The sequence below is a fragment of the Hyla sarda genome, chromosome 12 (genome assembly GCF_029499605.1).
Source record: "Hyla sarda isolate aHylSar1 chromosome 12, aHylSar1.hap1, whole genome shotgun sequence".
Lineage (NCBI taxonomy): Eukaryota > Metazoa > Chordata > Amphibia > Anura > Hylidae > Hyla > Hyla sarda.
The window spans coordinates 72,684,165-72,696,874 of NC_079200.1; the positions used below are offsets into that span (position 1 = coordinate 72,684,165).

Here is a 12,710-nt window from a genome sequence, read left to right on the forward strand (position 1 = left end):
AGCGAAGGAGCGACAAAGGGATTTTGGAGAGTACGTTTTTCTGAAATGGTTTTTGGGGGGCATGTTGCATTTAGGAAGCCCCTATGGTGCCAGAACAGCAAAAAAAAAAAAGCATGCCATACCATTTTGGAAACTAGACCCCTTGAGGAACGTAACAAGGAATTAAGTGAGCCTTAATACCCCACAGGTGTTTCACGACTTTTGCATATGTAAAAAAATATATATATTTTTTCACTAAAATGTGTTTCCCCCCCCCAAATTTCACATTTTTGCAAGGGTTAATAGCAGAAAAGACCCCCCCAAAATTTGTAACCCCATCTCTTCTGAGTATGGAAATACCCCATGTGTGGACGTCAAGTGCTCTGCTAGCGCACTACAATGCTCAGAAGAGAAGGAGCTCCATTGAGCTTTTGGGAAAAAAATAGTTTGGAATGGAAGTCAGGGGCCATGTGTGTTTACAAAGCCCCCCGTGGTGCCAGAACAGTGGAACCCCCCACATGTGACCCTATTGTGGAAACTACACCCCTCACAGAATTTAATAAGGGGTGCAGTGAGTATTTACACCCCACTGGCGTTTGACAGATCTTTGGAACAGTGGGCTGTGCAAATGAAAAATAAAATTTTTCATTTTCACGGACCACTGTTCCAAAAATCTGTCAGACACCTGTGGGGCGTAAATGCTCACTGTACCCCTTATTACATTACGTGAGGGGTGTAGTTTCCAAAATGGGGTTACATGTGGGTATTTATTTTTTTGCGTTTATGTCAGAACCGGTGTAAAATCAGCCACCCCTGTGCAAATCACCAATTTAGGCCTCAAATGTACATGGTGCGCTCTCACTCCTGAGTCTTGTTGTGCGCCCGCAGAGCATTTTACGCCCACATATGGGGTATTTCTGTACTCAGGAGAAATTGCGTTACAAATTTTGGGGGTCTTTTTTTCCTTTTAACGCTTGTGAAAATAAAAAGTAAAGGGCAACACCAGCATGTTAGTGTACATTTATTTTTATTTTTTTACACTAACAAGCTGGTGTAGCCCCAACTTTTCCTTTTCATAAGGGGTAAAAGGAGAAAAGCCCCCCAAAATTTGTAGTGCAATTTCTCCTGAGTACGGAGATACCCCATATGTGGCCCTAAACTGTTTCCTTGAAATACGACAGGGCTCCGAAGTGAGAGAGCGCCATGCGCATTTGAGGACTAAATTAGGGATTGCATAGGGGTGGACATAGGGGTATTCTATGCCAGTGATTCCCAAACAGGGTGCCTCCAGCTGTTGCTAAATTCCCAGCATGCCTGGACAGTCAGTGGCTGTCCGGAAATGCTGGCAGTTGTTGTTTAGCAACAGCTGGCGGCTCCGTTTTGGAAACACTGCCATACAATACGTTTTTCATTTTTATTGGGGGCGGACAGTGTAAGGGGGTGTATATGTTGTGTTTTACACTTTTTATTATGTGGTAGTGTAGTGTTTTTAGGGTACATTCGCACTGACGTGTTACGGTGAGTTTCTCGCTAGGAGTTTGAGCTGCGGCGAAAAATTTGCCGCAGCCCAAACTTGAAGCAGGAAACTTACTGTAAGCCTGCCCGTGTGAATGTACCCTGTACGTTCACATGGGGGGCAAACCCCCAGCTGTTTCAAAACTACAACTCCCAGCATGTACTGACAGAACGTGCATGCTGGGAGTTGTACTTTTGCAACAGCTGGAGACACACTGGTTGGAAAACCTTCAGTTAGGTTCTGTTATCTAACTCAGTATTTTCTAACCAGTGTGCCTCCAGCTGTTGCAAAACTACAACTCCCAGCATGTACTGATCGCCGAAGGGCATGCTGGGAGATGTAGTTATGCAACAGCTGGAGGTACGCAACTACAACTCCCAGCATGCCGAGACAGCTGATTGCTGTTTGGACATGCTGGGATTTGCAGTTTTGCAACATCTGGAGGGCTACAGTTTTAGAGAACACTGCAAAGTGATCTCCAAACTCTGGTCCTCCAGGTGTTGCAAAACTACAATTCCCAGCATGCCCTGACAGCAAACAGTTGTTTGGGCATGCTAGGAGTTGTAGTTTTGCAAGATATGGAGGGCTACAGTTTAGGGACCACTATATAGTGGTCTCGAACTGTAGCCCTTCAGCTGTTGCAAAACTACATATTCCAGCATGCCCAAACAGCTGTCTGGGCATGCTGGGAGTTGTAGTTTTGCAACATCTGGAGGGCTACAGTTAGAGACCACTGTATAATGGTCTCAAACTGTACCCTCCAGATGTTGTTAGGCAACTCACCGGCTTCCGTCGGATTCAGCCGCACGTCATCGCCGCCCGCCGATCTCCATCGCCCGCAGCCTCCGGCGCCCGCCCGGATCGGTAAGTGGATCTTCGGCGCCGGTCCCCGTCCTGCCCCGCCTATTGTGGGAGGGCAGGACGGGGAAAACGAAAGTAAACACCCCCCCCCCCCCCGCCCCCGATCTGCTATTGGTGGTCGCGTGTAGACCACCAATAGCAGGGATAGGAGGGGTGGAAACCCTGCCACCTCACTCCTATCGCTTCAGGGGGATCCTGGGTGTTTTAGACACCCGCGATCCCCCTTACATTCCGGGTCACTATAGACCCGTAATGACCCAGAATCGCGCAAATCTCAAGTGTGAATTCACTTGCGATTTGCCGCGATCGCCGACATGAGGGGGGGGTGTCTGATGACCCCCCTGGGCATTTGCACGGGATGACTGCTGAATGATTTCAGCAGGCATCCCGCTCCGATCCCCGCCCAGCGCATGGCGGGGACTAGAACTGCCCATGATGTAAATGTACGTCCCTGGTCCTTAAGACCCAGGGTGTCGGGACGTACCGTTACGTCATGGGTCCTGTAGGGGTTAAAGAAGTAGTCTCAGGATAGGTGAAAAGTTTTAGACCATGGGAGATCCGAGCGCTGGGACCCCCAGCGATCCCCTGTACGGGGCCCTGGTTCTTCCCTGGAGTGGCACTTCACAGGGGCCGTCACGCCCCCTCCATGTATCTCTATGGGAAAGCTGAACACATCTCCCATAGAGATATGAGATAGGGGATACGTTTTTTTTTTTTTTTTTTTCATGAGATATCTCCTTTAATAGAGTTGTGCCGATCCAGAGCACAACCGCAAAAGGTCAATATACTACGGTGGTGGGATACACTACAGCACCCCTTTTTTTTCTTTTTTTTCCACCAAACTATTTTCTGTGTGTTTTAGGTAAGGGATGCATTGTGTGTTAAGTGACCGTTTGTGTAGTCGGCTAAATGCTGAGCTTTGCAGAGGCTGAGAGGAGTAGTTTTTTTAATTACGGTATATCTAAATATTTATAATAATTCTTTTAAATATAATTTTCTTTTCTTTTCCTCCTTGTAAGGGCTATACCCCCTCCCTGTTTCTTACCTTTGGCCAGAAAGGTATATCAGCGCATTCCCTGGTTGTCCATCCTACGAGCCCCCAGCAGCCCATTTAGTGAAGAGGGGGCCAGCACACATAGGGGGACATTTATCAAAACCTGTGCAGAGGAAGAGTGGGGCAGTTGCCCATAGCAACCAATCAGATTGCTTCTTTCATTTTCCACAGGCCTCTAAAGAGGCCTGTGGAAAATGAAAGAAGCAATCTGATTGGTTGCTATGGGCAACTGCACCACTCTTCCTCTGCACAGGTTTTGATAAATCTCCCCCATAATCTTCCACTTTCTACATCTTCTCTAGAGTGAATCTGGCCTTTAGCACAGAGCCTGACAACCAGGGACTCGCGGCAGCTGCAGGAAGCAGAAGATGGTGTGTGCTGGGCCCCCGTTTCACTAAACAGGCTGCTGAGGACCACCGTTGCATATATACACAGTGATAATCGCTAAGTGTGTGTGGACCAACTAATCGACCAACATATTAATCGATTATGAAAATTGTTGACAACTATTTTCATAATCAATTAGTTGTCAAATAATCGATAAGTTGTTTCTGCCCTACAAAGCAGAATGTAATAAGGAGAGACCATTTTAACCCTATGTATAGGGCCACCTGGTTAGACTGCCAGTATAAAAATGATCCTTGGCTCCCCTGGATATTTCAATTTGTAGTTCATCCGATTGCGAGAACTGAGACGCATCCTGACACATTGTAGACATCTATCTATTTTCGCAATATGTGTTATTACCTGTCATCTAGCTTTCTAAAGTCTCTGAATGATGATTTTTCAATGTTATTTAATGTAATTCAATCTAGCGTATCTGCATATTTAAGGTTTATAGTGATAGGAGGGGACACTTACCCAGAACCCTGAGGCTATGTTCCCACGCATGGAATTCTGCGTGAAAATTCAGCATGAATTTATAGCCAATACACTTCAATGGGATTCCGTTGTCCCATTCACACAGCAGAATTTCTGCTGTAGGAATTCCATTGAAGTGAATGGGCTATAAATTCATGCAGCATTTTCAGGCCGAATTCCATGCAGAAATCCTGGCATGTGAACATAGCCTGAGTGGTAAATATGCCTTGTAATATCTTTAGAATGTAGTTTATCCTGTGTAACAACCCCAGCGTCAGCCTTCTGGTGCCCGTATAGTGTACAATAATTATTAAAGACTGCAGCATTGCATAATGCCATGGTACCATAGTGCTCTTCTAGTGCTAAGACTCCTTTCTCCTTTAGGCTATTTTCATACGGTGTAATTTCTGTGCTTCAGCTCAGATTCCATTCTGCCAAGCTGGGAGCGGATTTTTTTTGCATATTTAAGGATTTTGTGCAGAATTTAGGCAGGATTTTTTTTGCACTTAACACAGATTCTGGCTGGTATTCCGAGTCCCATTTACTTTAATATGACAACGGAATTCTCATTCAAAACAATGGGGCTTATTTACTATCATGTTTCCGATTATTTATTTATTTTATTTTATTTATTTTTTTTATCAGGTTTTGTGGCTGAATTTTGGCCAGATTTTGTGCCCATAAATTACTATAAACTCGACCAACTCTACACTTTTCACGGGAAACCCCCCAAAAAGGGACATGTCCACTCAGGGACAGGGGCATAACCTCAACAAAAAGGGCAGGTCCTTGACAAAAAGGGCATGTCCCCATATTTACTAAGGTTTCCACATAAAATGTGGTGGATTTCAGCTCTAGAGAACCTGACAAATCAGAACATTTGTAAAGAATGCAAAACATAGGGAAAAATGAGTAAATACCATTGAAAAATGCCTATTGGGGGGAAAAAAAAAAAACTACAATCCACTTTTAGTAAATCAACCCCCAATGTCCAGTAAATTTTGCTTAATTTCCAAACTGAATTTTTCCAGCACAGTCCGCTCGGAAATTCTGCCATGTGAGCATAGCCATAGTTTTCATACATATCCGATGTTTACATGAGGAAGATTTTCCAAAAGGCACCTTTGTACAGGCACCTATAGACTTTAATGTTAGTTAAAAAAGAAATAAAACTTTTAGGCCAGTTTCACACAGCAGATGTTCGGCATGAATTTATAGTCAATTTGTTTCAATGAAATTCCTGCAGCGGAAATTCTGATGTGTGAATGGGACAGCGGAATCCCATTGAAGTGCATTGGCTATAAATTCATGCAGAATTCAGTGCAGAAAATCTGCCGTGTGAATGTGGCCTAAGACAGCTAGAAGCCAGAAGCCAAAAAAACACATTTGTTTTCATACACATCGTAAGTGTACATCAGGAATCTCACCTGACTTATTCATCCAATGTGTCCATAGGTAACCATGGTTATGTCCTTTTTTTTTTTCTTTTTTTTTTATTATTTGTGCTTTTATATTCTCCATAGGACTCTGTAGTCTAGTATACATCCTTTTTTATTGTAATAAGACCTTTATAGGCAATATATCCCATTTTATGCTTATATAGTGGCATACAATGCAATCTTCCATTAGAGCAGTGTTTCCCAACCAGTGTGCCTCCAGCTGTTGCAAAACTATAACTCCCAGGATGCCCGGACAGCCGAAGGCTGTGCGGGCATGCTGGGAGTTGTAGTTTTGCAACAGTTGGAGGCACACTGGTTGGGAAACACTGCATTAGAGGAATACAATGGTAGTCTTCCTGATGTTTATTTGCTATGTAGAATGAAAGGAAACGTGATCTGAGCCTAACATGGCAAAATCACTGTAGCTACAACTTTACTAAAAGTAAATTGATGCAGATCTGTAACCCCATAGGGTATCTATGACACACAAGCAATAGGAAGGAGGGGATAAGATATATCAAAATGCAATGCGAGTAAAAACAGAAGTTCTGCCTATAGCACACACCAAATTTCAAATATCACTTTTAAAACCATACAGAAAAGAAATGTAAGCAATGGTCCAAATTGGTTCCCCAATTGTTTTCATACACACGAACACCTAAGCCTGTATTTAAACTTTAGCTATTTACGCCACCTCTTCTAAAAGGCTGAAGATGAGTCATTGCTGAGGTCTCATCACTTATGTATCCGAGAGGTACAAAATGACTAAATTATTCCATGTTACTTGCTGTTAGAGCAGTTGGCAAAACGCTGCAGGGAGGTGTCCCTGGCAGTGGAGAGGTTAATTGAAAGACAGGATGGGATGATGGTGGCGCCGGCTCGCTGCCATGACCTACCTTTTTCTGTCTGGATATATGGCTCATATGTATAAGCACCCCACTCTGGTCAGAGCTCTCCATCATTTTCATGGAAATCTGATTAATAATGCTGGGGGTCTGGCATGTGGGGACCGCTGCCAAACTGCCTCCCCAACTCTGCGGTCAGTCTCATACCAATCCAGCTTTGAGCTTGGCAGGCATTTGAGATTGCTTTGTGCTCACTAAGGATTGTATAGACTGGATACAAATGTAATGTATTCCTCATTTACGCAATGTTTTGGGTCTGTACCAGTATTCAAATTTGGGATGTAGATGAAAATGTGGCAAATATACTTATACTTTCTGATACTAATGGCCATACAGATCATATCACTATCTCTCTCCCCCCATACACATGCATGCACCCTTTGACCAAGTCAGCATGTATTCTAAAGACTTCGCTGACAGCAGCTTATCCTTTGAGCAAAAGGATTGGGTGTGTTGCAGTCCAACATGCCGATTCTTCTCTCCCCCCAACATCTGTTGTCAGGGGACAGTAGGAAGGACGCAAACAAATTATATAGTTGTCCAGACCTGCCAGCTTTACCCCGTTATACCTAAAGAGGTATTCCAAGTTATATGTACTTGTAACCAATCACAGCTCAACCTTAATTTTTCCCAAAGCTCTTGTAAAATGAATGCTGAGCTGGGATAGCAGAGCACTACGTTCTGCAGTTCCGATAGAGAATGTATGCATGCAGGACTCGCTACTCTATTCATAATATGGATGGATGACCCCAATTAGACATGAATGACATGAATACTGGTGGTGCAGCCTTCCGGATGTTGGCATGAGAGGTAGTTGGCCGAGGTACAAGTATTCCAAAGCAAAGAAAATCCCATGATCCACCAGGCCAAGCATGATTGAAAAATCACTATTGTCTTTTATTATATTATAAACCAAAATGACAACGCATTTCAGGGCATAGGAGCCCCTTCATCAGGGAACTGGTGTGCATAAAAAAATAAAAAAAAATAAATGTCCACTACGAACAGATATAAATTTACACAGGTGTAAGAATGAACGTCTGCGGCACACGTCATGGATCCACCACAACTTTATTGTCAGCTTATGCAGAGCACAGGCAACAATTGTTTCGCTTACAAAAGCTTCTTCACAGCCGAAGCTGTGAACAAGCTTTTGTAAGCGTAACAATTGTTGCCTGTGCTCTGCATAAGCTGACAATAAAGTTGTGTTGGATCCGTGACGTGTGCCGCAGACGTTCATTCTTACACCTGTGTAATTACCTCTGCTGCTGCTAGTCTGCTTTGAGCACCGCCCGGACCTTCGGAGCAACCACCCGTGGACCTGCTGATTCCAGACCAGACTGGGACAATACGGTAGTGCCAGCTATATCCTTTCTACATATATCTGAGATATAAATTTAGTGTACCATAAAAAACTAATCACCAAAAAAAAACTCCAAACTAAACATTTATTTTCACCATTAAATAGGATTCAAACAGGGTCCTATTGCCATCAAAAAAACACACACAAAATGTAAATGCCGCTCAGGGACCACAATCAGAATCTGTACCGCAGACTTACCAATACAATGATAGAAAAGTAGTATTACTTTACCAGTCAATTAAAAAAGGAGTAGAGTAATATGATAACTCCTGACTAAAGGAGGGATGGAGGTGAGGGAAGATGGGGGAAGGGGGCTAGGAGGGATAATAGGCCAATATGATGTAAGTGGTCTCTACCTCACAATAGCCCTAGTTTTCCCTCTCACTACACCTACTCCTAGGTGGAGTTAACGCCCTGATAAGGGCGGCCCCGCTCTGGAACCTAGTCCTACACTGTTCCTGTATAACCCTATGATCAGGGAAAAAGATAGGGAAGAGGCTCACTGTCTCACTGGCTACCCTGAATACCTTATTGGATAGGGAGGGATGACCCTACAATAACAAATGGTTTACTCTAACCTCAAATGGATACAGCAATTTGAGGTACAGACTTTTAGAGGAAATAAATACTGGAACAGATACTAGTAGCAGAATCATAGAACTAGGTAAAAAAAAACACAATGACCTAATGAAGACAAATGACCTAATGAAATAGTTGCTGTGTAACCCTATCACTACTGCATGATATAGTTATGTATTGGTGCAACGCAATATCCTAGAGTGCAGCAGTGTAGCATAAGATACCCCAGCATAATTAATACATCAATCAAAAATAGGTAAATACCCGTATAAATCTCAGAACATGCTACACCACTGCTGATATCCATTCAATATTGTCTCAATACCACCTTTGATGATAAATGGTCAAAGGCCACAGACAGGTAATGAGACAATAAATCAGAGCTATTTCAATTGAGTCATATATTGGATACATATCCCACAGACATGTCATAAAGATATCATTAAATACGAAATAACTTCAAACTGATCCTACACATGAATAGTCAATATATATATATATATATATATATATATATATATATATATATATAGAAGAGGCCTATACTTATCACAAAATTGAATGGTCAGAGACCGCACGTCCCAACTGATGTGAATAACCTATTATAATATAAAATAGGACAATTGTGATTATTCAATGAAGCGTTGCCTGGATTTTTTTTGCTTTGGAATACCATTCACGACAAAGACTTAGAGCCCGATCTGGAGATTGGGAGGCCTCCAATATTTGGCCCCCAAAGCGATCTTACACTTGTCTCCTAACTGCGGATAGGTATAAGTAAATTAACTCTGAATACCCCTTTAAGACAGTGTAAAAATAGACTAGGCCATCTGAAGATGCACTACATGTATCACAGTGGCATCTTGTTGTATTTATAGACTTGATTAACTTGTTATACCAGCTATTATTTTGTTTGTGTTTCAAAACTAAAATTATGGTCTAATTTTGTTGTATTTTAAGCCATGACCCTTCCAGTAAAGCCATGCCCTTTCTCTGACAGTGAGGCTCTAACACATTACATGTGCCCCAATGTTCCCTTTTACTTACAGCAAATAAATCTTGTGGGGGTCCCAGCGCTTGGGCCCTCCCGTGATCTAAAATGTAACCCCCATTCCTGCGGATAGGGGGATACATTGTTTTTTTTTTTGTTTTTTGTTTTTCTATGAGACTACTCCTTTAAGGCCGGTTTCACACTACGGAATTTCCGAGCAAAAATATTTTTTTTTTAATTCCCCTCTTAAATTGTGGTGCAGCAGAGTCCCATTGCTGGCCATGGGATTCCGCTGCTCAGTGCATACTGCAGAGTTTCTAAGGCGGACTGTGAAGCCACTTTGAACCTGGCTTTAAAGTAACAATAGCTCGAAACTATGCAGCCTTTTTTTTCCTGTCAGTTAACTGAATGCACAGACATAGAAAGAGATTTATGAAAACCTGTGTAGAGGAAGAGAGATGCAGTTGCCCATAGCAACCAGAGTGCTTCTTTAATTTTTTAAAGTAAAATAAGTAACCTTTCACTATATACACAGGGGTGTGGAAATTTGAAAAAAAAAACTACTTGTCCAAGGGACTAAAGCTGAACACAATCTACTTGTCCCTCAAGAAAATCCACTTGTCCTGGTAGATGAAATAATTTCAACCAAAATAGTACGATTTCCCCCCCCCCCCCACACTAGACCACCAGGGATGGTTATAAGATCCCTTTAGACACTGCTGTCAACTTAGAATTTAACTTAGAGTTTAATAGCTGGCCATGGTGATCGCAGTATGCCAGGCTATTAGTGGCGGGAAAGCTGTAGCTAGCTCCTTTTACACCTGAGGCAAGCCCCCCATCTGACCCCTATAACGCCAATTTTTCCATATACAGGGATGTATGAGGGTAATCTTATGTGCTGTGATCTGTAGTTTTTATCGGAACCATTTATTATCAGAAGTTTTATTAGGAAAGGGGCTTATTCAAATATATACGCACTTTTTAAAATATTTAAATCACTATTTTTCAGTGCTCATAGGCGCTGTGTTACGTGGCGGGGGGGGTGGGGTGTTCTGCTTCTCCAGTTTATGTGGTGCATTTTATTTACTCTAATTTATGTGTCAGAAAATGCAGGAAGTTGCATTTAGTTAGTAGATAACTACAACACCCAGCATGCCCTGATACAGCCTATGGTTCTGTAGGTGTTGCAGCATGTTGCACTGTATAGTACAGTTAAGGTTATTGTGTAACATGCTGGGAGTTGTAGTTTTGGTTTGTGTCAGCTGTAGAGCCATAGGCTGTGTCAAGGAATACTGGGAATTACAGTTAGTAACTACAACACCCAGCATGCCCTGATGCAGCCTATGGCTCTGCAGCTGACCCGAACCAAAACTACAACTCCCAGCATGTTACACATTATAGTTCTACAGTTTAGGTTATGGTGCAACATGCTGGAAGTTGTAGTTTTGGTTCGGGTGTGTTTGCGTGCATCCTTGGGGCTCTTCTTCGGCGGGTGAGTATGAAGGGGCGGGATTCTGGGGGTGCAATTTAGTGCGGGTGACCAGAAGCCAGTAAAAATAAAAAATTAGATAGCCCAACTGGCAACAGCACTTGTCAGTCCTCCCTGTACAAAACATACATACATCGGCCACTGCCCCTATATTATACAGTATATACATACATCATACATAGACACATCATACATACATACATACACTGGCCACTGCCCCCTATATTTTACAGTATATACATACATCATACATAGACACATCATACATGCATACATACACTGGCCACTGCCCCCTATATTATACAGTATATACATACATCATACCTAGATACACCGGCCACTGCCCCCTATATTATACAGTATATACATACATAGACACATCATACATACATACATACACACGCCACTGCCCCTATATTATACATAACACACACACATCATACATAGACACATCATACATATACATACACCGGCCACTGCCCCCTATATTATACATTACATACATACATCATACATACAGACACATCATACATACACCCGCTGCTGCTTCCCCATCATACATTACTTACACACATACACAGACATCATACATACACACATACACTCAAACCATACACATACACCATACACATGCGCACACATCATACATACACCCGCTGCTGATACACCCCCCCCCCCCAATTATACATTACACACATATACAACCACCCTTCCCGCCGCCTGCATGCTCTGCCTCCTCACCTGAGCTTCACTATGGCTCTACGTTACACAAGAAGCAGGGGGAGAGCGAGGACGAACACAGCTCCTTACACAGCTCCATCCCCCTCCCCTGATCTGTCTCCACAGGACCTCATCTACCACGGAGAGGCTGCAAGTTTGCACGGGGAAAACACAGAGCTGGGGGGGGGGGAGGGGAGATGATGTCTGTGCACAGCTCCTGACCTCCATAATGACTGCTGTGGGTGAGGAGGACAGACTGCACTGCTCGGGGCTGGGGAGGATTTCTGTGTGTGAGGAGGACAGACTGCACTGCACGGGGAGGATTTCTGTGTGAAGCAGAACAGACTGGGGAACGGGGTGGGTTCTCTGAGCAGCGGCCCCCGGCTACTGAAATCAGCTTGGGGCCGCCGCCGCCTCCATACAACCTGAGGGCGGGTGTGAGGTGAGATTTCCAAAGTCGGTCCGGCCCTGCTAGCCCTATACAGAGCTAAATCTATGAAAAATTCACCTGCCCGGCGCCCAAAACTACTTGTCCCGGGCGTCGGGCGATAGGATTCCCACATCCCTAATACATATATTACATTACTTATTATGTACTGATCCTGAGTTATATCCTGTATCATACTCCAGAGCTGTACTCACTATTCTGCTGGTGAGGTCACTGTGTACATACATTACATTACTTATCCTGTACTGATCCTTAGTTTTATCCAGTATCATACTCCAGAGCTGTACTCACTATTCTGCTGGTGAGGTCACTGTGTACATACATTACATTACTTATCCTGTACTGATCCTTAGTTTTATCCAGTATCATACTCCAGAGCTGTACTCACTATTCTGCTGGTGGAATCACTATGTACATTTATTGCCTTTCATTCTGTATCGATGCAAAGTTACATTGTGCACTCACAGTTCCTAAGGTTGACACTTCCTAGAATGCAAATCCCTAA

At 43.2% G+C, this 12,710-nt stretch overlaps 2 protein-coding genes across 7 annotated transcripts in view; one reads left to right on the top strand and one right to left on the bottom strand.

Moving 5' to 3' along the window:
- The window catches only part of SPO11 (SPO11 initiator of meiotic double strand breaks), a 274,209-nt gene that overhangs the window by 253,183 nt on the left and 8,316 nt on the right, over window positions 1-12,710 (bottom strand). The window contains exon 1 of one of the 3 annotated variants that reach the window (XM_056548965.1): window positions 3,402-3,517. The exons of 1 other annotated variant lie outside the window; for it this stretch is intronic. The gene's annotated coding sequence lies outside the window, so the exon portion shown is untranslated. Of the gene's footprint in view, window positions 1-3,401; window positions 3,518-12,710 lie in introns of those variants that run through there. One more of the 3 variants, XM_056548963.1, reaches the window with a different exon arrangement.
- Window positions 1-12,710, top strand: part of BMP7 (bone morphogenetic protein 7) — a 143,576-nt gene that overhangs the window by 59,514 nt on the left and 71,352 nt on the right. The gene's annotated exons all lie outside the window — the stretch shown is intronic.